Source organism: Pan troglodytes, chromosome 12 (assembly GCF_028858775.2).
Source record: "Pan troglodytes isolate AG18354 chromosome 12, NHGRI_mPanTro3-v2.0_pri, whole genome shotgun sequence".
NCBI lineage: Eukaryota > Metazoa > Chordata > Mammalia > Primates > Hominidae > Pan > Pan troglodytes.
Genome location: NC_072410.2, coordinates 58,060,354 through 58,086,700, shown reverse-complemented (window position 1 = coordinate 58,086,700; position 26,347 = coordinate 58,060,354). Strand labels below are relative to the sequence as shown.

Below are 26,347 nucleotides of genomic sequence, written 5' to 3'. Positions count from 1 at the left end.
AGAATCGGCTTGAGATTTGTTAATACTTATGAAGAATGTGGAGTTACTTGCATGAAACATTTCCCCTCATTTTGTTAACATTTAAAAAATGGCTGTCAATCACAATGACCAGTCCAGTAATTAATTGTTCTTCAGGGCAATAAAGGTTATGATAGTAACAGTTGGTTTGTCTAATACTTCACGTGATAGACATATTTCCTACTGTTTAGTGCTAAAATTCTCATTTGTGTATTTACTTTGCATAGAACATTTCCTATCTAAAGTATCTGTTTAAACTTGAAGGTGAATCAGAGTGGAGGTGGTTTCATCTCACATTGCAAAACGTTTTCTACTTCATGCATCAGAGGTACTACTGGACAACTGGGTTCTGAAACATAACTGTATTCACAGGTATACTATTGGTATTTGCTTAGAATTTAAGCATTTAAATACCTATAGAAAAATTTCACTTTTGCTAAAGAGCTAAGTGCATTTAACTCTCATATAAAGTTCTAAGATTTATGTTATGTTATAATGTGATCATGGCAACATACTTAAATGTGTGAGTACACAGATACATACACACTCTAAACTAGTGTTTCTCAAAGTGCGGCCACAGATGGTGCCTGTCTGCGAACTGTTACTGGTCCATCATGAGGTATGTAGAGAGAGACATTTTATTATTTAGAAACTTCTACAGCAAATTTACACAGTGACTGTTATGTCTGTACATGGAATTTTTAAAATGGGGCTTCTATTTTCCATAACTTTGTATTTTTATTTCATTTTATGATAATTATTTTTATTGTGTCTTACTCAAGTCTGTGAAAGATTGGGGGGCCAGGGAACCAAGAGAGCCCCTAATCACAGAAAGCTTGAGAAGCACTGTCCGTAAGTGTAAAACAAAATACAACCGAAAACAAACTAGCTTATTGCCACTGTGGATTTTTATCGGTTTTCTGGAGGAGAGGTAACATTTAGGGAAGATGGTGTAGACTCTTCTTACAGTCATCAATGCAGAATTGTCTTTTTAAAGACTTGTTACTAGAACAAACAACAGGGCTTTTTTAATACTGCATTTTTCTAGAAATAATCACTGAATCTACAGAATTCACCTATTTAAAAAGTATACAGGCCATGCAAAATATTATAGGCATTTAGTAGAATTCCCATAGCTGAAAGAGATCTTTGGAGATATTTTCAGAAGGATTTCAATGTGAGAAGCACCTAATTTCCAATTAGAATGATCCAGCTGGCCAGAGCTGTGTGCTAATCCTAATGATTTAGAGAAAGCCTGATAAGACATCTGTAATGCTGCCTGGAAGGGGAGGGCAGAGGGCTCGGTAAGCAAAACCTGTAAGCAGGAACAGACACACACACCAAATCTTGGATGCACCTCAGAGGTGTGAATACGGACCCCTGATGAAGTGTACCTCAAGGCAGTTTTGCCACCATTTCTCTATTTTGTATTATAAGGCAAAACTGACTCCACACACCCAGTAAGATTGTAAAATGCATATAATCTTGATTTTTAATCCTAATTCTATCTAAGCTGTTACAGAAAGGAATACAATGCAACATAATAAAAAGTGAAGTCATTTTCCTTAAGTTTGCCTGACACACTGCAGTAACATTACAATGAGCATATTCAGAAGAGGCCTCCAACTCCTAGAGGGGGAGGGCAGTGGGAACTCTCACTCTCAGGGCTTTGTGTAACAACCACCTCCCCTTAAGCAGGGCCCAATTTAAAGGAGAAAAGACACGACATGCCCTCAAGAACCGGAGGGCAAGAAGCCAGGCGCATCAGCCCCTCCAGGCCTCTCTGGGCCTGGCTCAGGCTGGCCAAGGTCAGGGTCGGCCCAGCTCCTAGCTCCTCAGAAGCCTCTCTTTCCTCAGGCACTCTAAGAAAATAACAATAGCTCTTTAACCACCCTTTGGAGAGGCAAGGGACCTTTCAAAAAGGCCTCGCTGGGCTGCAACTTGAAGATGAAGCAGTAGCAGGAGCTAAGGACGTGTAGGTGACTCTAAGGAGGGGGTGCTGTGGTTCCTGCGGAGGGGGGGCCTGGAGTTCACGAAAGGGGGGGCCTGTGACCCATTGGCTTCCTAGGTCACCCCCGGGGCTTTGACACTCCACTTTATCTCCTCCCTTGGCTGGTGAAGACCAAAGCCTAAAAAACCCATGTCTTCTACCCAATTTTTCCAAAGACCCAAAGTGCCCCTGAGCTCCAGGGCGGGGTTGGAGACTCCCACGTGGAGGAATCACGTGGGTGCTCCTCCATCTTCTGCCCACCCTAAGGGGCCTAAAACTAACCCCAGCCACTTTTCTACTGAATAGTCATTGGCTCTTAACATGAGGTTTGAGATCAAACGACCTCCCTCCCCAATAAACTTTTTAGAAACAAATTCCTAGCATTCTGGTTTTCTAAACATTAATTTTAACAACTATTAACTGCAGCAAACTAAGTTTCAAACATAAAGAACAAAACTCATTGGTAGAGACATAAATGAAAACTTCTGGAGTTTTCCAGGAAACTTCATACTAAACACAACTCTGTACATGAAAACTAGTTTTCAACTGTGCAACTTTTCATTAGGAAGGACCCTGCCCTCAAAAGCTACAATCTGGGTAGATGCTCAAAAGTAACAAATGTCACTAGAAGTGTCCTCAAAAGTCAAAGGACCAGAGGACCAGGAGCCTGAATGACTTGACTTTTTGGGGCTTTGCAATTCCAGAATCTGAGTGACTCCCACAGTAAGCAATCTGAGAGATTACTGTGGGCTGGGGGCGGCCGGGAGACTGCTGGAAATAGATTTGTAGCCTATTTGAAAGTTACATTTAAGGTGGGATTGTCTCTTCATATCTGTTTCCCATCTCAAGATAGTGAGCCCCCTAGGGCACAGACGGTGTGTGTTTTGTTCACTTCTGTACCCTCAGCATAAGGTAGTCTCCAACACAAGATGCTCCATAGATGGTCACTGAATACACGAACAGTAAGTGGAAATAATGAGGAAAGACACCAAGGGGCAGCCAGGGCAGCACTGTAAAAACAGAGCCAGGTGTGTGTGTGTGTGTGTCCCTGAGCGTGAACTGTGTCTGGGAGGGAGGGTCTGAGGAATGGGAGGGTTGCACAGACCTCGGAGTTGAACGGTTTTACAGGCGGGATCAGGGTCGCGCAATGCACCAGCAGCCGAGATATAGAGTAGGCAGGAAAGCTCCAGCTGAGAAGCTCTTCTGTGAGCGGCTCTCCCATCCTTCACTTCTCAACCACGGACAAGCCTTAGGCTCACCTGGAGGCCTGATAAGCACAGGCCGTTGGGCCCCACCTCCCATATTTCTCTTTCAGCATGTCTGGGGAGGAGCCCTCAAATCAGCATTTCCAACAAACTTTCGGGTGATGCTGGTCTGGGAACCTCACTTTGAGAATTACCATTTCTTCTTTTCCTCATCAGGCCATTTCAGGTTTAGGCCGGAGGATATCTTTATTCAGTTAATCTTGATTCCCAAGGCCTTCCTTATTTGTGTCTAATTTAGCAGGACAAAAAGGAATGAACAGCATTTTTGTGATAGCAACTGACAACTGACATTAGAAAACAAAATACTGCACGCAGAGTTAAGATGTCTTATACTCAATTTTAATGACAAAACTCAGGGTCTCAAACTGATGTGTCAGATCCTACTGGCCCAGTGGGGCCCAGATTCTCCTTGCTGGGGTCTTAAAGTGATGGCAGTGGGATCTTATCCAAAGCCCAGAAAGGAACTGAAACAGTACTTACGTTTAAAAGAGTAAGTAACATCTCCCACTACTACATTTTGCATTTTGGAAAAAAAATGCAAACAATTTTTTTAAAGATGAATCAGAAAAGGTTATCTTTAGCTCAAGGTTTTTCAACTATTTAAAAGCTACACCTTTTTAAAAATCTTTTTTTTTTTAAATTACTGTCCTTTAATGTTATTTGAACTGTCAAAGTAAATGTTATGATTTTTTAAAGTGAGAGTATTAAATCGACTTTTCCAAACTACCACTTCTGTCATCCTACCACCACCAACAAAAACCACTGCTTTAACCTGCAGGCTCACCCCAGCCTCTGCAGCATCACAGCATCCTGGTGGTTCCCTCGACAGACCCTGGGTTGGGGGGGCAGGGGCAGTGTGGGGGCTGTAGGAGGCCTGCACAGGGAGCCCTCCTCAGACCACCAAGGCTGGCTTGCTGGGTTTCTCTGTGCCAGTCAAAAAAAGAGGCAAAAGTCTTCACAGATGTAAAACTCTGCATTATGTTTTAACTTGATTCATCCCAAATGATTGTCATTAGCCCGGGCGGAAGGAAAACTCTCACTGATAGACTTTTCTACTCTGTTTGGAGAAAGAGAATTCATGCCACAAAATGACTTTAAAAGGGGGTCAAATTCACAGCTTAGTTCTAAATTCTTAAGAGAGGAAATAATTGGGGAAGGTGTGACTGGTCTTGTGACCAAAAAGGAATCAAAGATTGAGTGGAGACACCTGGTCCTGCACCCCTGGGGCTTGTGCAGCTCGGCACCACCCTGACCTGGTGCGGGGACAGACGGGGAACTCAGGAAAGCATCGCCTTAGAAGCCCAACTGGTTTGTACCTTGTGTACGTTTTCAAGAGCTTTTTCCAATTTCCTTTTGGGAAACAGCAACAACTACACATTCTGTATGCTCCCTTCTCAGGAGAGCAGCAGGCTTCACAATTAAGTGGTATGTTGTTTTAAAAGTCAGGTAACAAGGCAACACTGAACTACAGTGTCTGCCGTGGTGTACGGGCGGCTAGTGGGGTGAGCTGGCCATGCTCTGCCGCTCACCTGGGTGGAGAGCACAGCTGGGGCCTGCCTCATGATGAGTCACCGGCCTGCACACGCGGGATCCTGCACGGCTCTACATGCACGCTATACTTCAACAGGAACGTTTTCAAAACGCTAGCTAACAGCTCTCAGGAAAAAGGCTCCTAATTCAAAGGGGAGCTTTAACAAGCTGTATCCCTTGGCAGGGCAAGGTGGCTCACGCCTGTAATCCCAGCACTTTGGAAGGCCGAGGCGGGTGGATCACGAGGTCAGGAGATCGAGACCACCCTGGCTAACACGGTGAAACCCCATCTCTACTAAAAATACAAAAAATTAGCCAGGCGGTGGCGGGTACCTGTAGTCCCAGCTACTCAGGAGGCTGAGGCAGGAGAATGGCGTGAACCCGGGAGGCGGAGTTTGCAGTGAGCCGAGATCGCGCCACTGCACTCCAGCCTGGGTGACAGAGTAAAACTCCGTCTCCAAAAAAACAAAACAAAACAAAACAAAAAAAACACCAAGCTGTATCCCTAACCTCATCAGACACACTGTCCCATATGGCTGCTGGTGTGACCACTGGTTGCTGACAAGTCCAGAGGTGTCAATGCTAACGCTAAAACCAGAAAGATGAGGCCTTTAACCCAACGCCAACACTCAAAAGTAGTGATCTGCCCTCATGTACCCACCTCTTTGGAAGAAAAAAGAAGTGTGGCGATTGTCTTATGAGAAGGCTGGCAGCGGTCCTTCCCTTCCCCTGACATACTGTGCCACCAAAGCCCACAGCCCTAAGTGGAAACACATTCATTCTCCTGGTGTCTTTTGGTGGTGGTGGTAGAGGAAAGGGGTGCCCCTGGTAAAATTAGCTGGGCATGTGGCAGACTTCTGAGCCGAAAAGAGGCTCAAAGTAGGGCCAGGATTGTTTTGAGACAACTTCTGAAACACAGAATACGCTGTTTCTCTTCTCTTCACTCCACAGGCTGGTCTCCCAGTGCGTTTAGGACCCTGCTTTTGAGGCATCCAAGTGGGAGAGCCTCTGTTCATGACAAAAGGGAACCTCCCACCAGCCTGAGGGCGGGACGCTGAGGACCCCAGAGCCCTGCCTCCAGGCTGCTGTCGTAGTGTGACACAGCAACTTCCGAGCAGGAAGGAGAAGCCCGATCCTAACTGGGGGAAGCTGTTTGCTTAGACAACTTTCTACACTTCAAATATTACACCTTAAACAACACACTGGACTAAGAAATCTGATCATGTCCAGGCTTTTAACACCCTCCTCCCCCAAGGAACAATAAAACACACCAGCGAAAACAAAGAGGCTGCCCTGAAAAGGTTGCAGTGGTGGATGATACTGGCAGAATCAGAAAGGAAGCTAAGAGAAACAGGCGCGTCCTCAGCCGGGCCTCGCGTGTCCTGACACTGCAGCAGGCACGGGATGTGGGCTGTCCCCTCCAGCACGGTGCGGGAAGGTGCTGGGGTATCCAAACAGCAAAAGCAAACCTGAGACCCCAAAACAACTGCGTCTGGCCCAGGGGAGTGGGCAAAAATTCCAACAGGGAGAGACCGTCTCTGGCTTATTTACAGACAGGGTATAAGGATGCCCAAAGACAAGGCGGAGTATTAGTAACAGAACTCATGAAGTTCTATGGATCGGGATGCTTTTTTTTTAAAAAAAAAAACACACACCAAAGCTCATCCAGAATGTCTGAGGTCCCTGCAGTAACATCCATGCTAATTGGTAAGTAAGACAAAGCCTCCCCTAACAAATCAGCAATGTAATTATAAAGCCAGTCACTAGATCAAGCCAGTCTCCTGTGCTCCAGCGATATTCTGAACCTGTAACCCGATACCACTGTTTGCTGCCGGCGCCTCCTCCGGGCTCTCCCGCTGCGCACCGGCCGCGCGGGGGCCCGCAGGGCAACGCAGCCTAGGCTGTTTGTGCAAGATGAGACCCTGCATTTGACGAAGACCTGCAGGAGCAATCCTCCCGGCTTTCTTGACAGTGAAGAAGAAGAAGAAGAAGAAAAAAAAAGCCTGACGATACACTGAAATTCGAACAGGAAGTCAAGCCCCAAGTAAATTTAAGAAACAACTTTTACTGTTTGGGGTTGTTTTCTAAAGTCCAAATTTTTAAAATTCTAGTTTCTCCTCTCAGATTTTTACATGCTCCTATTAAATTGAAGGCAATTTCCAATACTGGAGGTTTGTCAAATATAAACTTTTCTCCTAGTAAAATAATTTTTTTAAAATGTTGACAGCTGCATTTAGTAAGCAAAAACATAGTCAAATTCTGGGAGGGAATGTTTCAAGTAAATATTTCTTTAGAATAAATTATGGCCTTGTTAGTACACATCTGGAAAGAGAATAGGCTTTTTAGAATATAAATGTCAAGTGGTATAAAATGTTTCTTATATCCTGTCTTAGTGGTTCCTCTGCCAGCTGGGAATTTTAAGTTTTAATCCCAACTCTTATGAAGCTATGGACACCAATTACCTTCTTCCAAGGACAATGAGAATGCTGCCAATTGTTTTATTTTATCTAAGGATTCTGGCTAAAAGTATGGTACACTTGATTTAAAAAAAAATTAGAAAGAAAAATGCTTTTGTTTTCTCAGTTTTAAGGAATTTTTTTAATTTATAAGGAAAAAGGATTACTTGGGAATGGCACACTTAATTCAAGTAAAAGGTTGAGTAGAATTATACAGTTTCTAACCTTAACAAAAACATAATATGCTCTGATGCCTGGAATTTGCTTTAAAATACTCCAAAACAAACAAACAAACAAAAAACCCAAAACCTGGCCATGTAGATGAAACAAGATTTGACAAAATGTTGATACCTGCTGAGTCTGGCTGATAAGTACAAGGCGGTGCTTTGTACTCTTCCTTTTACTTTTGAATGTGTTTGGAATTTTCCATAATAAAAAGTTAAAAACCACAACACGCCAATACATATTTCTAAATTAAAACATATAAAATAAGCACAATAAATTACTCACACCCCCAGTGAAAAGTATTATATTAATTTGATAGGGTTTTTTTTTTTTCTTCACACAGAAGAAAGCTATTAGTGCTCCATGTAAACAAGCACGCCCAATTCAAGTTGGAACTCTTTAAATTCTGGAAGACAGCACATCACATCCAGCCACGAGGGGGCGCAGCCGAGCAGCAAGGAGCGCAAAAGTCTCATTCTTCACTGCAATTTCTACCTACAGCTCTCTCAAAGTATACACATTTTCAAGATTGTTTCCAAATTCAGGTATCCACAGGACACTGCTAAGCAAGCTGGGAGCTTTGCCAAGGCCAAAATAAATTAAATTATGGTACGGTTCAAACTCTGGAAGTACTGTGTATAGGAAAGGTTGTTTCTCTGTATATAAAAGTTAACACTGGTATTTCAAAAACCATGGTTAAAATCCCTGGAGGATTCCTGAAATGAGAACAAACACACAACAACAAACACACACCCAAGTCATGAGATGTGAACGTGGAGAAACCAACAGTTCAGAATTTCCAGTGGGGCTTGCAACATGGACTCCCAATAAAACAATGAGTCTCAATAAATTCGGCACTAAGCTTTTACCAGTATAGACAGACGCCTTTACTAGGCCTACTTACTACTTCTTAATAACTATAAATTATCTCCATACTGAACAGATACTGCTTCAGGCAGTTATTTGGGAAAACCCTTCATAAAGGACATTGGAGAGGGGCCATTTAATTATAAAATGTAACACAGTTAACCTTAGGGAGATGATGAAGCGAGATCATTATGTGTAACTACTTGCTGGGATTCTATTTAAATTATAAGTTCAGGTTATATGATGTTGTATGTTCAATAATAATGCTCATAATAGATGAAATGTTATAATGAGTCTCCACATTTGAAAATTGGAAACTATAAACATATCTATATTTTATAATCATTTGAATTGTGATACTACTTCATAATAATTTGGTGTCAGAGTATGTTTTTAGCATTTTGAGTCTAAGGCCTCATTAACATTAGGGTAAGGAACTCTCAGATTTGACAATTTTTCCCATAAGATTACGTGCTTTACTAGTAAAGACTAGCCAGCATTGCCCAACCTCCCATTCTCGGGCATAATGAAAATATTTTTTCTCCTGTATTTATAATTGCTTGGATGGGATTCTGTTTCAATCCTCCTGTAGCATCTTTTCCCTAAAGATACACTGTTTTTCTCCCTCACACTAGAGACCCTTAATAAACAATGTCAAGGGGGTGGGGAACTTAGAGTAGAAAGGAAAGGCTTTGCCAAAAGTATGTGACAGTTTTTGTGTTAAAAAAAAAAAAAGACTCAAGATATATATAAGTCTTACTAAAACAGGGAAATATAAGGTTTTAGAACAATTCTGTGAAAGATAAAATTACATCTTAGTTAAAACCAAAGGTGGCCTTCTAGGTTTTATTAGACAACTATTTGCCACTGAATAAAACTAAGGAATAAAAATAAAGTATGCTACTTCAAGAAATGCTTCAATGGAAGCTTTTCTTAAAAGTTAAAAATTAAAAACTAGTCATGCCTTCAAATCTGGATGCTTCATTACTATCAAAGAATCACTTAAAATATTCCTTACAAATACAGAACATATTTCATCTTATAACTTATCCGTGCAGTCCAAAGAGGAAAACCTGAGAAATGTTGTTTCTTTTACTTACTGTGTAAAACTGAACATTGTATTGTACGGCCTAAACTTGGATTCCCTAGAGAACAATATCACATTTCTACAACATGACATGAGTACAAAATTTGAGGTGCAGGATAATAGAAATATACTTGAGACATGCAAATGGAAGGAAATAACTATTTTATGTAATACCTGTCCCATGTAAGTAACCTACATGTTCCGAATGTTTAATTTGGTTGCCTCTAAGAATTAGGTAGGCTAATAAGGTTTTACAAAGACAATTTAAACTTTGTATCATATACCTGAATAATTCACACACAGAAAATAATTGCAGAAAGAAAAAGGCAATGAGGATACAACTAAACTTGAGGGGAGTAAATGATACTTTGTAAATATGGCAGCCATTAAAGAATAACTACTTTGGGACTATTTTGAGATAAAATGTTTGTCTTCCCAAGGACTTCTGTGCATTGATAATGAATGGCTCATTGAACTTTAAGCTATGTCACTTAAATACAATAAAAATAATCAGAGTACTACACTAAATGTAATAACTATTTATTTTCTAAGGAAAATACTTCATAATTCTTCAATTACCTTCAATGGTCTTCATGGAAAGCCTTCCTCAACCTCCCCAGCCTGCCACCCCCAGCCTGCCACTCTATTCATTCTACCTGTCTTCTGGAGCTTTAGGAGGAGGCAGGAACCACCTGAAGAATTGAATTTTTAATGTGTAAACCAACTACTTGTCAGAGAGCTAAGAATCACTGCCAGTGAAACGTATTTTATTTTATATTTCTGGACATGGTAAAACTATTTAAAAAAATTAGTTTGCCTTAAAAAGTTCAGAAAAGACCACCAAGTTCCTGACAAGCAGAGAGGCAGAGCAAAAATTCTTCCACTCTGGATCATAGCACCCAAATTCCTCAGGCAGATTGGTTTTCTCTGATAGCATGGAAGACACAGGAGAGGTACAGATGGGCAGGGAGATGTCCCCTCAAAGAAGGAAAGAAATCTGAAAAGCAAATCTGTATCACCTATTATAAAATGGGATAACCACACAGGGAAGATCAGTTTAAAGCAGCTGCCAGCTCGATATCTCATTAGCGTGACTAGGATTTTATGCAAACCTGTTCTGGTGTAGAGATGACCTTGGGACTTTCAGATTCTCTGAGTTTAACTTGGGCAATACTTCTAAACACAAGGGTGGGGTACACCAGCAGGCCTGCTCCAAACCCCAGGAGCTGCAGTGCATGGCGTGGAATGATAAGCAGCCGGCCGGAGCAGAGGCAAGCAAAGCGCTAAAGGCTGATCTGGAGCAAGAGACTTTTGATCATTTAGTGTTTTTGACCATGGTCTATTCAAGTGTACATTTTACTTTTCTTCAACAGGTTCACTCAGCCCACTGTTAAACATCAGTGAGTGTGCATATGGATATACAGAATATATAGACATAGATCATGTCTGTAAGAACCAGAATCCCTTCCCCTTTACTATTGTATGGGAAAGTCCTTAGAAAATGCTTAGCTTCTTTTCAGTTAACTGCCTAGGAAGGTTTTTAAAGGAAAAAAGCTTAGAATTAATTAGTAACTCTGCAAAGCTACAGGTTTTTGTAAAGTGACAAAAAAGATAGTAAGGCAGACATGAATGAGTTTTAAGAACTGAAGTTTGCTGCTACCTGGAGTTACTAGAGAAACAAAGCTGCCTTTGGGCACCTCAAACTAGTCAGACCTGCTATAGCAGTTGCACAGTCAGCTCCAGATCTGTCCTCTGCTCTTCTCCCTCCAGCCCCCACACCCCATGCCTCCGCATAGCTCAGTCCACTCTCTACTCAGGGTGGAGGTGGGCCGGGCACACTCACCCCTTGATCTGCTGTCCCTGTGGGGAGGCAGGGCCAGCTCTGGCCAGACAGTGTGCAAGTGTAAGAATAGGCCGGCCAGGAGCACAGATGCCAACTCCATTCTGAGCTGAAAACTGCAATGGGTGCGGAATACAGCTTAGGTGATCTTGGGTTTCCAAAATAGATCAATCAAATTGTGGGGTTTACTTCAGAGAATCCTAGCATTAAGTTCAGATGAGGGACAGAGGATTCTGAGAAAAGACAAATGGGTCTTTCCAGCTTTGGGATCCCTCAGACCACAAAGAGGGCAGAATTTTCAAAAGAGAGTTTGCGCTGTCTATATGTGGTGCTTGTTGAAACTGGCAGTATCTGTTCTGTCCTATTAGAAATCATATATTATAAAATATATTGTGATGATTTTACTTTAAAATTTTCATTTGTATTTCAAAGAAAATTTTTAGACAGCCAATCATGTTTTGTTTGTCTCGTGATCTCCGAGAAAAAAAAAAAAAAAAAACAAGGAGTCTATTTATTACTCAGAATAGGAATGTCGTCTTATTGGGCTGACATATGCCATTCACAGATTCATACAAAGAATGAACTGCCACACAGTGCTAATGGAGAAAGACACTGCTCCACACAATGAGTGACGGACGCTCCAGGGGACAGTTCTGTTCATAAGGGTTTCCCAGCATCTGCACACAGGGCATAAGTTTGCCTTTAATATCAACTGCACTGGCCATTTGAGACAATCATTTTTTCTAGATTAGTAGCCATTTCCTTCAAACATACTGAAACTAAATGAAATAGCCACACATTTCTTAAACAGGAGTCCTGGCTTGTAGGTTTCTACCAATTGCTTAATGAGTAATTATTAACAATATGTACAAAATATATGAGTTGTGCATATAAAGTGGCCATGGCACTTTTAGATTTTCATGTTTTGCTAGTCAGTATTAATTAACAGAAAGATCTATGAGAGCTGGTGTCACCCTTATTGTGAGGCCATTTTCATGTCAACTGGAGCTTGCCTTCTGGTGCCTTCAGTACACAACTGATCTTTGGACTCAGTAATCAGAGACGGCGCCTGCGCTTGCTCTCTCTCTCACGCACCAAGTAACTATTGCAACTAGAGCTATCTCCTATAGGATATGCCATGACAGTGAATACAAAATTTCTGTTGCCAAGAAGCTTTAAAAATTCTATGAGTGAATTAAAGTTCATGGCCCCAAATACGCCTATCTATACATAGCTTTTTCCACAGGTAATATTGACAAAGTGGTCTTGATTCTGTTGATATATGTGAAATATAAAATAAAGCTTCATACTTTTTTTTCTGTGCTTTTTAACAAGAAACCACAGCAAAAGAAACCTCTCAAAGTTTCTGTTCCAGCTTTCACCTTTCTTAGTTACTAAAATGTAAAATATTTTGTCTGAGGGTAAACTTGTAGTATAATTGGACACTGATAATAAAAGTAGCATGCTGCAAGTTGATAGAAATTTTTATGTATTTGCATTCGAACATCTTCAAACTGCCTTCATACGTTTTGTAATGTTTTTTGTGTGTGATGCATGTGTGTGCCTTTCTAAAGTAGTGTTGTAACTTACTCTGCCATTGGAACCCTGTTTAAAATAGCAGATACCATAAGCTATCAGTCACCACACAAATTTGAATGAGTTTTAAAATATCAAAATATGTGCTATTTTACTAGGCTCATTATCAGTAATAATTCAGTGTGTAGCAACTGGGCAAAATTCATATTTTAGCTTCTCAATTAAATAGAAAAGCTTTAAAGAGGGACAATTCAGCAAACAGAAGTGTAAAGATTTTCTAAATCTGAATTAATATCCTTCTCTTAGTTCTTCAAGGGAAACAAGCTTGAGCAGCTGTTACCTAAGACGCTGTGACATTCGCCTGACAATAAAACCGTTCCCTAGGACACCTCCTGTCACACATACACTTGGTTGGCTTTACAAAATGTGAGTCCTCTCCCTTACCTGTCTGAATGAAGTAAGGAAAAGGGCCGGGTGTTAAGGAAAAAGGGGGTTGGGGGATGTCAAATCCAAAATAAGATTTCTCATCTGAGAACAACATGGTTATGTATATTTTAATTAGGGAGTGAAACAAGTAAAAAAAAAAAACAAAACTGTTAAAGGATTCCAAACTTAATGAACGACACAAACAATTTTATATTAACATATAATACACCTCTAAAGAAGTCAATGAAGCTAAAGGAAAACTTTTAAACATTTGTCTCTTTTAAATAAAAAGAAAAAAAACCCTGAAAAAAACACAAAAGCAGAGATCCACAAACAAACTATTCTTGTTCACTCCAGAAGTTGGGATCTTAGGATGGATATTTTCATCTTCACAGCACACCCTAGCACACTCATATCAGAATAGACTGCTATAAAAAGGGGGAGGGATGGGAGCTGCCAGGGTGAGACATGCCTTCTGCTGAGCTGAGCAACTACCCCCAACCCCCATCGGCCAAGCAGCCCAGACGCTCTCAGGTGGACGGTCCTTCAGGGGCGGAGCGAAGCCAAAAGCCCACTTCACTCTTGTCAGGGACTAGTCTCTAATTACAAAAAGCTACTGTGAACACTTAGGGCCTCAGGAATCCTGGTGACTACAACTTCTAAGCTCTTTACACACATTATGGATATTTCTTAACATATATTGGGAAATCAAAAAGCGTATTTCATGAACAAAGCTTGAAAACATGTACTCTCTACCCTAAGCCCAACTGAGGCTGCCCAATTCGATTCAAATAAAAACTGCTGTGGTCTGAGGCTGGCTGTCTCACTCTGCTGACTGTCCTCCCCATTCAGTGTCTGTGAAAACTTACTTTCTACCTCCTGAAACGACTCAGCTTGCAAGCAAAAAGTTATTCCAATGCAAACTATACCTGATATTTTCGTGAAACTTAGAAACTAAACCTAAAACTCGACTCCCATCTCAATCTATTACTACCACTTCTGCTAAAGGTAAGATAACTTATAGCCAAGAAAACAAAACAAAATACGATTTTCTGTCCATGTAGTGGCCCTGTGACGACACCCCCTGTCTTACTGGTACAAAGTCTAGGGCTTGGGACAGCTGGCTCCCCTCAGCCCCCTCCCTTTCAGTCATAGGCGGTTACCACGAAGATGACTTGTAGATTTCTAACTTAAAAACCAACGAGACGTTAAGTTTAATATACATGTAGATCCCAAATCAATTCATTTGGGCATGGACGAAAAGAGGGTGGAGAGGAAGGTTTTCAACATTATAAAAAAAAACACCGGGAAATTCACAAAAACGCACTACAGTAAGTTGGATGCAAACCCGGCCACGGAACTCAAAAGTGAAGCAGCCTTCGCGCCAGCAATCCGAGCCTTAAAAAAAGTCTCGCACGTTCACAACAACACAACCGCCACAACGCGCACACACATCCCAGCTGTAGAGGCGACAGCTCCAGGCGCCCCCGCCCGCCGCTCGGCTCTCCGAGCTCCCGACCCCCTCCTGACCCCGGCCCTGCCCCCCAGCGGCTCAGCCCGCAGGCGCCGGGGGTCCGAGAGCGCGGGGCCGGGGCCGGGGCCGCGGGAGGGAGCGCTCCTCCCGTACCTGCTCCGTCCCCGGCTCCCTCCCGCGGCGGCGCCCGGCCCCTCCTCCGCCCTCCGGGCTCTCCCAGCCCTGGCCGAGTCCCAACACCGGCCCCCCATCCACCCGGAGCCCCCCGCGCCCGCGGATCTCCTCCAGCCCGACGCCGGGAGAACTTACCACATGCAGCTCCACCTGGGAACTAACGCATCAGGAGGGGTTTCCGCCCACTCCTCAGCTACTCCCGCTCCATGCGGAGTGCCCCGCTCCAGGGGCCCGAGGGTGGCGCCGGGGAGCGGGCAGCAGGCGAGGCTGAAGCTAAGACTCCGCCGTCCTCTGCCTGCGCGCCCCGAGCATTATACAATGGTGGAGGCGGCGGCGGCAGGCAGCGGAGGAGGAAGCAGGAGGCGGGCGGAGGGGGCGCCCTGACCGAGCGAGCGGTAGCTCGTGCTCCAGCACTCGCCGTGCAGGAGTGACGTGCGGCCCGCGAGCCTCCCGCGAGCTCCGGGCCCCGGCGCCGCAGGCCCCGCCCCTCGCCGCCCGACCCCGCCCCCGCCGGCCCCGCCCCGGCCCGCCTCTCCCCGGCGGTCCCGGGAGGCGCGATAAAGGCCGAGGCCGGCCGCGGCCGCCGGAGGAGCAGGAAGGGGCGTCGGGGCGTAGGGGGCGCCTGGTGGCAGCGCCGCCCCCAGCTCCCTGCCGGGCCGGCGCGCCCCTGATTTTCTCGTAAGGACGGGCTGAAAGAGGAGGGGAGACAGAAGGAGACACTCCGGCCCGAGGACCACCACTGCCACTAGTAACGCCCCCTACACACTCTAGAAGTGCTCAGGCGAATGACGAAGCGGCTGGTGACAAAGGCGGCGGCGAGTGCAGCGCGTGCACAGCCCGCGGAGCCGCGCGACCGCAAATATGACAAGCATTTGAGCTATTTGGCAACGTGGGGCCGGTCAGCGGGGCGGGCAGGGTCCCCGCGGGGGGCGAGGGGCAGAGAGCTGGCCCGGGCGCCCGTCTCGCTGCCTGCGGGGGTTCCTGGGCGGGGGTCCGCTGCGGGACACTCCTCCGAGGCCCGCACTGGTCCGAACGGCAGGATGGGGGCTCCAGCCGTGAGCCGGGGACAGAAAAAGTCCCTTGCCCGCGTGGCCTCAGCCCGACACGAGAAGTGGGTCACCAAGTCCACGGCACTTTGGGAGCCGGACCGAACGAGTTGCATCCTTCGGGGCCGGCCGGGCCTCGGTGCAGACCCGGCAGGAGGGAAGCCAGGCTAGGAGACGCAGCCAGGTCGGAGGCGCAGTCCTCTGCCCACAAGTTTCACATTGATAGCCTTTCCCTCCCGTGGAGTAAGCTTATGCTTGGAACTACTTAAATTTACCAGGGAAATTTATACTAGTTGGAAGAGAATGTGTGTATGCCCAAATGGTGAGAATTTAAGAGCACTAGGGAAAGAGGCCAGATAGATGGTTCCACTGGAAAATTAATGATTATTTTAAAAATTACACGTGCATTTAGCGTCAAGATGTAAAAAGCAATGCAGGCAGGCACCTTAAAATTTTGGCTGCCACCCCAATCAATATCATTTCAGATCACTTTGGAGTTTAATGGTCCACTATACTAGTTGTATTTAAGAATAATAAAGCTTTAAGACCTAACATAAAGGCGATTGTAAGTCGTTAACATCAAGAGAAATTTAGACTTGTTTAAACTGTTCTGTAATGATTTGTTATCAAATTGATGATCTCATCGAAATTAAACTTGTGCTAAAATGTTGATAGAGGAGACAAAGCTTCTTGTTTTATCTTTAAGGAGGATGGAAAAGGTTTTTACTGGACCCTCAGTATAATTAAAGTCTTATACAGTATAACCTAAGCCAAAAGCTAATTATTTGTGGATATCTTTGCAAAGTCCCATTATAATGTCATTCAAAATGACATATTATGGAAGCTGTGCTCACCGGCCCTCTGCAGGTCTTGCTCAGTTTGCGCCTGAGTGGCAGAACATTCAAACATTTTGCTGTGAAGCCAAGATATTTTTCATTTCCAGAGTTCTGCAGTTTAGAGAGGGCATTAACTACTAACAGTTTCCTAACCACCCACTCACTTATACTTTCAGTGCTCACTTTAAGGAAAAGCCATTGAAATAGAAGCTGCAATAATCTCTTCCTGTGATATCTTTGTAGAGGAGGCCAGAGGCATTAGCTCTGTTGAATTTAAAGTGAATTTAAACTGCTATTTGTGAATTTAAACTGCTATTCTTGAATTAAAGTAAGCAGGAAGTTACACTTGCAGAACTTTTGTGACACTTGGGTATTTTCTAGCAAATAGATTACACCAAATGCAATGTTTCTGTATAAAATAACAGGATTTAAGTCAAAGTGACAATTTTGTGTCACTAGGATAGACAGGATTCTGCCGAAGTCCATAAGGTCTGTATTCTGTACCTGCTCATACAAAGGTGTGCGCTCTTAACGAGACCAGCAACCTGCGTTTTTTGGAGTGAAATGGTTTCCATCTCTTTATACCTCTGAAGGCTGTAACATCTTATCAATGCACACATTACAAATAGCTCCCACTTCCCCCACTTTTAGAATCTGGCATCTTTGACCAAGAAGTTAAAGTGAGCTGGCAGTTTCAACAGCTGCCAATGTGGTTAACACCAGCTGGTTAACCCTCTCCCTCCCCTTATGCAACCCCCTACCCCAAGGCTGAGCCACACATAGGCCAGGACTGCAATCTCTACCCAGCCCTAGAAATTCAAGTCTATGAGGATAAGGAAAGGCACTTTCCACACTTCTGAAGTCAGCTCCCTTCAGAATGCAATGACATGATTTGAAATATTTATTCAATAAAATATTATTTCAAATCATGTCATTGAATAAGCAGTGTTTAGTGAATATGTAAATTTTGTTCTCACTCTTTGGGAGATTTAAAAGCCCATTTAAGGGCTGGGTGCAGTGGCTCACACCCGTAATCCCAGCAATTTGGGAGGCCTAGATAGAAGGATCACTTGAGGCCAGGAGTTGACCATTCTGGCCAACATAGCGACACCCCCGTCGCCACAAAAAATGAAAAAATTAGCCCTGCATGGTGATGCATGCCTATAGTCTTAGCTACTAAGGAGGCTGAGGTGGGAGGATTGTTTGAGCCCAGGAGTTCAAGGTTGCAGTGAGCAATGACCACACCACTGCATTCCAATGTAGGTGAGATCTTGTCTCAAAACAAAATCCCATTTAAAATAATCCTACTCTGAGGGCCTCATCCAGAATTTAGAAGATCTGCCTCTCACTTTCATATAACATAACTTTAGAACAGTTATAAGAAATTAGGCTAGTCATCCACATTTAACTACCAGGAACATATCTGTTTAGGGAGAAAAGAAACATTCCTTTTGTAAGTATAGAACTGTGATGGTAAATTTTAAAAATGCTCCTGAGTTTAATTTCAGAGAAGTACTTCTCGGCATCATTTTGTAGTTCTGGGTACTAGTTTACGCTTCACTGCTTCTCCTTTGAAAGTTTCTGTGCCCTCACATCTTATAGACTAGTACACTAGTGCACTAACTGAAGGCCACTTTTGGCACTTAATTAGCACACACCAAAAACACAAGGGGCAAACTGGATATATAAACTGAGAAACAAAGACTTTACAACAGGTTTTGAACTTAATTTCATTTTTCCTTTGCTTTTATTAAATTTTTATCTTTCAGGTTCCACCTGAAATGCCCGTAATGATCATCCATCTATATACCTTGCAAATATTGGTCTTGGTTTTATGGCAAAAAAGATAAATGTTTCCGTTATTAAATGAATTGTATAGAGCCAGCTAGGCTAAATAAGCTTTTCATGGAAAATACGGAGATCCTAACTGTGGACTCCTCATTCGGATAAATGAATATTGGAATAAGTCTTCAAAATAAAGTTCTGGAAGTCACATCACCTAACTGATTAGCAAGGAGTCAATAGAGGATACAATGATTTGGAAAAGTAAATACTCTCACAAAGATGGCACAGGCAGATTCAGTCCTTTTCAGCCACTAACAATTTAAAACAATTCTATTGAAGCAGCAAGTGAACTCCTCTACTTCTGCAAACTTTTCTCCATCTCTTCTTCCACCTGCTTTTGTCATGGTTTTTTTCTGCTCCTCCCTGAAGTCACAATTCATAAAAGCAGAACTGCAGCTCCAGTGAAGGCCCCTTTGCAAAGCTTTCCATGTTGTTACGTTGAACTGCTTTGCAACGACTGCTTCTTACCTTCTGAGGGAGGTTTCACTTGTCTGTTAAAGATATACCTTTTTCTCTTTTAAAAATCTGACAATATGTAAATCTAAACCTGAAACACAATCTTCATGGCAATATTTAAAGAAAATGCTTTTAAAACCATTTCCTTTTTTTCTAGCACTTGGGGTCAGTCCCTTCGAACTATTACTGGAGAAGATGGCTTCTGTTAGGCATCAGCTTCCTTCCTATTCCATTTTCCACTGAATCTTCAAAAGCCTTGTGCAGTCTATCAAAATGCAAAGAACCTTCTTGGTGACTCTGACAACTCCAGGGTTCCCTCCTGCAGGGACACTACTCCACTAAGACTGGTGGTCACTTCTCAGAAACATCTCCCATCCCCAGCTCCCTACACAACACACATTGCCTCTACGCATCGACTATGTATTTATTCCTGTCTATAAGCCATCCATCATTCTTGAGAAGTTCCCACTCTTCTCAAGGCACTGAGCACACTTCTAGCTTCCACAGAAAATTTCAATGAATGTTAGAAATTGCACAGACCTTTCTTGCCCCCAGGAACCAGCCTGGTGAGAGGAAAAGTCCTGGACTAGGAGTTTGAAGATCTTGTACACATTAATTACTTAACCATGATAAATCTATGACTTTTTAGTTTCTTAATTGACTGGTCACGGATTTAGGATCAGCACCAGTTCTGGTCAAAAGAGCGCAGGGTTGTTGAGTCAGGTGATTTCAGGGCTAGCTCGTCAGCCACAGCGAGCAGGGAGGCCGAATCAGACCCTCTGCACTGGGCCTGCTTCGACACCTGGCAAAAAAAGGAACTTGGACTCAAAGATTTCAAGAGCCCCTCCCTAGAGCTAAGAGTCTATGAAACAGTGATTACACTGTCAATATCCTCATGGAGGAGTTTTAGGGCTAAAATGAGATAAAATGCTTTGGAAGCTGCTCAGCTTGTCTGGAAGAATATAAAACCAAGTTCATGTCCACATATTTCTAAATGAAAGGACTAGAAATACAAATACTGATAATGTGCTCTCTTCAATATGTTCTTTGAATTATTTTTTTAAGTCCAGAAGATGGACTTGAGCAGTTCTATCCATATTCTTCTAGATTTGTTACCCCTTAGGGTTCAAGTCACCCAGCTGTGAGACTGGGAATACCCCTACCCCCTAAGTTTGTATAGCAGCAGGGCAATTTACAAGGGGCTTTTTTTTTTTTTTTTTTTTTTGAGATGTAGTCTTGCTCTTTGTTGCCCAGGCTGGAGTGCAATGGCACAATCTCGACTCACTGCAACCTCCGGCATCCTGGGTTCAAGTGATTCTCCTGCCTCAGCCTCCCAAGTAGCTGGGATTACAGGCATGCACCACCACACCTGGTTAATTTTGTATTTTTAGTAGAGACGGGGTTGCTCCATGTTGGTCAGGCTGGTCTCGAACTCCCAACTTCAGGTGATCTGCCCGTCTCGGCCTCCCAAAGTGCTGGGATTACAGGCGTGAGCCACCGCGCCCGGCCACAAGGTGCTTTCATATGGATCCACTTGTTTGCTCTTCGTAATACCTTCCCTGTGCCATAGGCAGGGCAGGTACTACTACCCACATCTCATGGAGGACTAAACAGAGGATCTGAGAAGGACCTACCAATGGAATTCTTTATCAAGCTGACTCCAGGGTCAAAGAAAGTCTGGATCTAACATTCACTGAAGCATTCTGTGGAAGCCAGGAGTGCTGAGCGTCTTGAGAAGAGCATACACTCCTCAGAAACAGCAGATGGTGCAGAGCCAGGAAATACAGAGTCAACGTGCAGAGACTAACAGGAGGGTAGTGCTGGGCTAGGAACTGGATGCTGCTTAGCTCCATCTCTCTACATGGGTCATGGAATAACAATTCTATTTCTTATACAAAAAACTCCAATCCTGCCTATGCTTAGCCTTGTTAGCACCATATTTTATCCCACAGAATTAATAATCCACAACCACCACAACAAAAAAGAAATAAAACTCATCATATCCTCTAGCCCCTCACTCATTTCCAGTAAGGTTCATAACACAGTCATTCTTGTTTACCACCCTGTCTCTAGCCTCTACAGCACTGCCTGACACAGTAGGCATTCAATAAGGATCACTCAATAAGTGGACCAATGAGGAATGCTGAAGCACTTACACCAGCTTCAAAAACTCAAGAGGTTAATCTTTCCTGCTAAAATTTCTCTTATGAAGTATGTACTGTTAAGAGTTAATTTTAACAGGATCATTACACGGGGAACAACCTTGCAGATAAACACCAAATTATTGCCAGAATCTCACCATTCTGTACTTTTTAATGAAGATTCTTCTCTGCCTACTTACTTTAAGAATGAAAAGTATCAGTCAAATAACATTTTAAAACACAGCAGCATTTTATTTTTAGGTTAAATAAAAAAGCCACATAGGGGTTGAAGAAAACCAAAATATATGCTTAGGCCATCAACCTGAAGATAAATAAAAAAAAAAAAAACCATCTCTACTAAAAATAGCAAAAATTAGCCAGGCGTAGTGGTGGGTGCCTGTAATCCCTGCTACTCAGGAGGCTGAGACAGGAGAATCTCTTGAACCCGGGAGGCAGAGGTTGCAGTAAGCCGAGATCGCGCCATTGCACTCCAGCCTGGGCAACAAGAGCTAAACTCTGTCTTTAGAAAAAAAAAAAAAAGACTTATCTATCCAAATTTTCCAATGGCTACCTGAATGGTTCAAATGAGCATTTAACACTGTCACCTTCACACCCTTTTGTTCATGGAATACAAAAATATGACAGTAGTTAAGAATTTTATCTGTTAATTCTGAGGAAAAAATGGCAAAGTGATGACAGGAAAAATATTTTTTTTCCAAAGTATTACTCTAATGATAAATGTTTTCATGTTTTAAAATCAAGCAAATTTATATGATTGGCTAGACTAAATTCTATCTTTTGGTTTACATATTCTTATATCTATTGTAGAAACTATCTAGGATTGAGTACCTTTAAGCCTTATAAGTAAAGAGGACTTTTAAGCATGGTGAATTTTGTAATGTAAATAATATATTTAAACCATTTTTTGAAGTCTCAGCTATAAAAATTCTACTTAAGAGAAGTTAAAAAAAAAAATCAAGACTTTAATGTGAATAGGTGCCCAGGAAGTGCCTCCAAGTTTAGGCTATGAGGCATCATTAGAAAATAAACGTGAACAGAAGATACAGTTTAAGTGTAAAACACAATATACAACTAAAAATGAATCAGCCCTTTGCCACATGAATTTGTATTAGTTTTCTAGGGGAGAGGTAACACTTGCCAAGACTGTGTAGGCTTTACCTTTTAGTCGCTAATGCAGAATTGTCTTTTAAAGACCTGTTGCCAGAATAAACAAGAGGTTTTCAAAATTATCCAACCTGTCTAATAATACTAGTCTTTTGTTTTAAACTGGAATATATATATATACACACACACACACACAAAATTTAAAATTTATAGCCAGGCATGGTGGTTCATGCCTGTAACCCCAGCACCTTGGGAGGCTGAGGTGGACAGGTCACTTGAGGCCAGGAGTTCGAGACCAGCCTGGCAAACATGGCAAAACCCCATCTCTACTAAAAATACAAAAAAATTAGCTGGGCATGGTGGCACACGCCTGTATTCCCAGCTACTCGGGAGGCTGAGGCATGAGAATTTCTTGAGTCCAGGAGGCAGAGGTTGCAGTGAGCTGAGATCGCACCACTGCACACCAGCCTAGGCAACAGAGCTAACTCAAAACAAATTAAAGAATGAATGAAAATAAAATAAAATGTATAATTTTTGTTCTCTTTCTCTTTTTTGTTTTTAGTTTTTAAATTTTTATATCTAAAATTTCAGAAATGCAGAGTAAAGTCAAGTAGGAAGAAAATAAAGCAAGCAGCTCAGACACCAACACCACATTAGGTACACTTGTATAAGTAGTCAATTGTTTTTTCAAAAATATACTTTAAATATTGAACAAAAGATTTAATCTTGCTAAGTAATATTTGTTTCAAAGCGGTTTTCTTGGAGAAGTCTTGTTTAGGTTATAGGAAACTCCTCACATGGGCAGAGAAGCTGGCTTTAAGGAGAAAATAATAGTGTGAATGATCTATCTGCAACTTCCCTTTTTAAAAACAGAAGTTGAAGCTGTAACACCAAATTTAGAAAGGAGAGTGGATGGCAGCAAATACCCTAAGAATATCATCTATAGCACAGACGCCCACTGCTGTTCTGTTCTGTTACAATTAAATGTACACTTTACAATCCTGAACTTGCTCAGACAATGCATATATTTAAAGATGATTCATTTAAAAGAAAACATACATCTGAAAGAGTCACAACAAGTCAAAAATCTCACTTAAAAAGTGCCAGATTCCCTCACTATGAGTGCAGAGCTATTCATTTGGCCTCTTTACACAGAGTGCAGCACAATCCAGTACTGGGCTACGGAAAAATCATTTTTGTGGGACTAATGTTGATAATTTCAACATAATTTCTGTTTAGCTTCCTTTAAGAAACTAAAGCCCAAATTACAAAAAGGTAGAAAAAATTTTTAATTAATCAGATACTGATTTTCAATCCATTCTGATTTGTTGCCCCTTTAAAACTGTGAGACATCATGCTTTTAGTTTTAATAACAATTAACAGCAATGAGAATAAAGATCCCAGAATTACTATTTTCTCATTACAGCCAAAAATGAAAAGTGAGAAAACAAACACCTTTCCAAAAGTTCATCAGATGAAAAGATAAAAATTAATGGGGAGCCATACCATTTAATGGACAAGAATACTTAATACTATATACATGCAGATTCTCCCCCAAACTTATCAACAAATTACATGAAATTTAAATCCCATATTTTCCTTCAATGGAACTTGGCAAATGAATCCTAAAATTCATCTGAAATAGAAAAGGGCCAAACACAGTTGTAATAAGCTTAAGGAACAAGATGGGGGACATGTCCTATCAGAGCTTATTATAAAGCTCTAGTAATTAGAGCAGAGTAGAGTTGACATAGGTACAGATAAATAGATCAATGGAACAGAATTGAGAGTTCAGAACCACATATATATGGAAGTGTAATACATGACTGAAGTGAAATTACAGATCAGTAAGGAAAGAATTCAATAAGTAGCTCAGGGCCAGGCACGATGGCTCACGCCTATAATCGCAGCACTTCAGGAGGCTGAGGCAGAAGGATCGCTTGAACCCTGCCTGGGCAACATGAAGAGACCCTGTCTCTACAAAAATTTAAAAATTAGCTGAGCAGGCTGGGCACGGTGGCTCATGCCTGTAATCCCAGCACTCTGGGAGGCCGAGGCGGGTGGATCACGGGGTCAGGAGTTCGAGACCAGCCTGGCCAACATAGTGAAACCCAATCTCTACTAAACATACAAAAAAAATTAGCCAGGCGTGGTGGCGGGCTCCTGTAATCCCAACTACTTGGGAGGCTGAGGCAGGAGAATCACTTGAACCTGGGAGGCAGAGATTGCAGTGAGCCGAGATTGCACCACTGCACTCCAGCCCAGGCAACAGAGAGAGACTCCATCTCAAAAAGAAACAAAACAAAACAAAACAAAAAACCAACATTTAGCAGAGCATAGTGGTCCCAGATTCTCAGGAGGCTGAGGTGGGAGGATCGCTTGAGTCCAGGAGGTCAAGGCTGCAGTGAGCTATGTTGGTACCACTGCACTCCAGCCTAGGTGACAGAGCGAGACTGTCTCAAAAAAATTATAAATAAATAGCTCAGGGCCACCTGATTACCTGTATGAAAAATAAATTAGGTGCCTAATATTTACAAAAAAATATATTTCAGGTAGACTAAATAGGTAAAACAAAATTTTAAACTTTTGGGAGAGAATATATGAAAATATGTTTATGGCTTTAGGATAAGGAAAATGTGCTGACTGTAGTTCATCTGAGATTCATTCTCCACTTGCCTCTGCTTGGCTCCATGCCTTGAAATGTTGACATCTAGGGACCACCTCACCCAAGTTCCTTTGCTCACTAGCTTCCAACTGGATTCAGACAAAGAAGGTACCAGAAGGAGACCAATGGGTCAGAAGGTGGAGAAGCTGGGGTACTTCTTCCCTGCTCCTTCCTGCTTTGGGCCCTCACCTGCGAGTACACATCCCTCCACAACTACAGATTCTGCCAGGTGGCCCCTTCTCCAGGATGCCAACTCCCACCAGGTTCTAGCAACACCATTTCTTCCCCTTTCCCCTTTAGGCTTAAGGATAGTAACAGCTTCCTACAGTTATTTGTCTTCTGTGCCTCAACTTTTGTCACATCTCTGTAAAATGTCCCTTCACTAGTGTCTCTTTAGTTGAATCATCTCAGTAGAATTCTGTTTCCTGCAGGGATTCTGACTATTGAAGAAACAAAACACCCAATGAACAAACCATAAAGAAAAATATCAATAGCTTTGATTACACTAAAATTAAACATCTCTTACATAAAATACACTACAAACAAGTTAAAGGCAAGCTAAAGATTGTCAAATGATATACGTGATTCATAGAAATAGAATCAACAAAAGATTAGTATTCAGAATTAACAAAGAACTCCTCTGAATCAATCTTTTAAAAGACATATAAATCCAATAGAAAAATGGGTGAGGAAACTAAAATGTCCAATGAACACAGGAATAGGCACTCAACTTCAACAGTAAAAAGAAAAATGCAAATCAGGTTGTGTCAGTGGACATGCCACTAATCCCAGCACTTTGGGAGGCTGAGGTGGTAGGACACTTGAGGCCAGGAGTTCAAGACCAGCCTGGGCAACATAGCTAGACCCCCATTTCTACAAAAAAAGAAAAATGCAAATTATAAAGAGATATTTCACAGCTATCAAATTGATAAAAATCAAAGTTTTATATGTATACCAATATCAAATACTGATGAGAAAGCAGATAAAAAGGAACTCTCATAAAACTTGTGGGTATATAATTTGGTATGACCACTTTGGAGATAATTAGGCATTTTCTTTGTTTGTTTGTTGTTTCTGTGACAGTCTTGCTCTGTTGCCCAGGCTGGAGTGCAATGGTGCCAACACAGCTCACTGCGCCTTGTCCTCCCGTGCTCAAGCGATCCTCTGAGACTCCCAAATAGCTGGGACCACAGGTGCACATCATCATGCCCAGCTAATTTTTATGGGTTTTTGTAGAGATGGGGTCTCACTATGTTGCCTAGGCTGATCTCGAACTCCTAGGCTCAAGTAATCCTCCTGCCTCAGCCTCCCAAAGTGCTGGGATTATAAGCCTGAGCCACCATGC

At 42.4% G+C, this 26,347-nt stretch overlaps 1 protein-coding gene across 3 annotated transcripts in view; it reads right to left on the bottom strand.

The window, feature by feature from the left end:
• Positions 1 to 26,347, bottom strand: part of SERTAD2 (SERTA domain containing 2) — a 119,209-nt gene that overhangs the window by 6,989 nt on the left and 85,873 nt on the right. The window contains exon 1 of one of the 3 annotated variants that reach the window (XM_016948635.4): positions 15,024 to 15,374. The exons of the other annotated variants lie outside the window; for them this stretch is intronic. The gene's annotated coding sequence lies outside the window, so the exon portion shown is untranslated. Of the gene's footprint in view, positions 1 to 15,023; positions 15,375 to 26,347 lie in introns of those variants that run through there. 3 annotated transcript variants of the gene reach the window in all.